Source organism: Frankliniella occidentalis, unplaced genomic scaffold (assembly GCF_000697945.3).
Source record: "Frankliniella occidentalis isolate FOCC.00 unplaced genomic scaffold, Focc_3.1 Scaffold36, whole genome shotgun sequence".
Lineage (NCBI taxonomy): Eukaryota > Metazoa > Arthropoda > Insecta > Thysanoptera > Thripidae > Frankliniella > Frankliniella occidentalis.
This window is the reverse complement of record NW_026267166.1, coordinates 162,724-164,950: the sequence shown is the minus strand read 5'-3', so window position 1 is coordinate 164,950 and position 2,227 is coordinate 162,724. Positions and strand designations below refer to the sequence as shown.

General features: G+C 55.9%; 1 long non-coding RNA gene across 1 annotated transcript; it reads right to left on the bottom strand.

Moving 5' to 3' along the window:
- Positions 1-205: 205 nt before the first annotated feature.
- Positions 206-1,539, bottom strand: LOC113202402 (uncharacterized). The gene is made up of 2 exons (XR_008010999.1): positions 1,268-1,539; positions 206-1,178 (listed from the first exon to the last, which is right to left on the bottom strand). It is a non-coding gene; the product is annotated as an uncharacterized LOC113202402 (long non-coding RNA).
- Between the last annotated feature and the right edge of the window lie 688 nt (positions 1,540-2,227).

The window sequence follows — 2,227 nt, the reverse complement described above, 5'->3', positions numbered from 1 at the left end:
TCTTAATTAGAAAGCCATGTTCTTATTTCCTTGTTCTCCAATTAAGTGCGAATCCGTTACTTACAAGTGCAACTTTCTGATGTAGATTAAGTTGGGTGCGCCTGTATACACTTTGAACATGAATCAAATATTCTCTTGGTACTGATAGAAACAACGTTCCTTTGATGTTGAGCATTAGATTTTGTGATTAGTTCTTAGATCCAACTTAAAATTTGCCTGCTCGTATTTTATTTCAAAATGCGTACATCGAAGCATGTTAATATGAAAGTGTTAGACATGCGTTTTCTTTTTATCTCGTGGTAATTTGTTTTACCGTACACATATTTTAGACGTGTATAAGGGGACCGGCAAAACAAAATAAGATTTATGCCTGTACGATTTGAAGGGCCATCGGGGGCTGGTTGTGGCGGGGCCACGCGGTTTCCTGTGCGGGTTTGTGCAGGGTGGTGGGGCCTGAGAGGGCGGCAAGAGCCGGGGCGGGCACGCTTTAGGGGAAGTGAGGAATACGAGGTCCGCCGCGGGCCGCGCGCCCTCGCAGTATATCATGCCATTAGAGAGCGATGCAGTGCCTCCCACTGCTCCCCTCCCTCTGCTCAGGGCTGTCTCCCCCTTCCCCGGCTCTCTTTCTCGCACACACTCTCTCAGTCTCCGTCTCTATCACCCGCTCTGTGACCCACCCTCTCTCCAGGCCCTTTATTTTAGACGCGCAAACGCAATGCGAGTGTATATTGTGTATCTATCTCGGTAAATATGCCCATGCAAAGTGAATTTTGTACATGAAGCGTAGGCTTTTTATAGAAGTCGAAATAGTCGCGCGCAACACTTTGTTATCTTTTAACCTGATCGTTATTTGTTTAATTAGAGCACTTTTGTTTGTAAATTAATTCGATGCAACAAAATTTTCCCAATGAAGCAATTTCAGTTGTAAGGGTAATAATATAAGTCAGAGCATTCTTCGTTTACCCTAATTTCGACTTGATAGTTTAAGTATCCCAGAAGTACTTGGTTTCAAAATTCAGAAACAACTCATAGCAGGAGGAGGTGCGTTTAACTTTCCTCTGGTTTCAGTATACCTAAATTGTCATCGCACATTACATTCCACTTTCTTGACATGCCGCGGCTCTGATATATTACTGAAGATACAACACAACTCATATCAGTTGCAATATTCCGGCACTCTGCAACATAAATCAATTCGTCTCAGTTATAAGTAGGTACACTTTGACTCACATGGAACAACATACCATCTGCAAATAATTTTCCGCACTTAAATTTAACCGTAGTCCTCCACCAATGCCAGAAAAAAACGATCGAAGAGTGGTGGGGCCGGCCGAGGCTTCTCGCTCGAGATGCACCAGCGTGTCGCCGAGGATGTTGTTGAGCCGTGCCGCCCGCGCGACCCCCGAGCTGGCAGCTGACTCGCTGACTCGGCCAGGCGGGCCGCGTGGTAGAGCCGGCGCGAGGAGGGTCCCCCGCGGTGGTCTCCTGTTCGTTCCACCCTGCCCGCCGGCGCAGCTGTCCAAACTCTGAGCCTCGGTAAACACGGCAGAGCCGGCTGCGCGGGCTCGCGGCGACGCGCTGGCGGCCGCCTCCCCTCCCGGCCTGCTCCCCGGGCCGCCATTGGCCCGCGTGCCCGGGCGCGGCGGCGCGGCGGGGCGGGGCGAGCGCTGCACCAATCAGCGGGCCGCCGGGCGGCCGCGCGCCGGAGGGGAGGGCGGCGCGCCGGCGCGCTGCTGCGGACGCGCGCGCGCGGTGCACCGGCCACGGCTCTGGGAGCGGGGGAGGGGCGCGTCCGGGCGGCCACCAGAGGGCGCTGCCATCGCCGAGCTGCCCGTCCGAGGCGCGCGGGCCGCCGGCGAGCCGCTGTAGAGGGGGGCCGGGCGGGCCGCGGAGTGGGAGTACTGTCTGCCCCCCCTCCGCCGGGCCTGGGCGGAGCGGTCCGCACCCCTCTCCCGCCGCTGCCGGCGCGGTGGTGGTGGGGGGCGGACGGCCGGACGAGGAGGAGAGACGGAGAGCGCGGCGGCGGGCTGATTTAAAACACGAGGAGGAGCAGAGTTTGGAGAAGAGCCGCGACGAGATGCCGACGGGAGCGAGCGAGACGGAGAGAGGTGACTTGGGGGAGAAGGCAGGGGAGGTGGCAGAACAAGAAAGCGACGGGTAGAATCGAGTGCGAAACGGTCGAGTCGCGGAAAAATGGACCAGAGTGGATCGGTGCGCACTCTTCTCT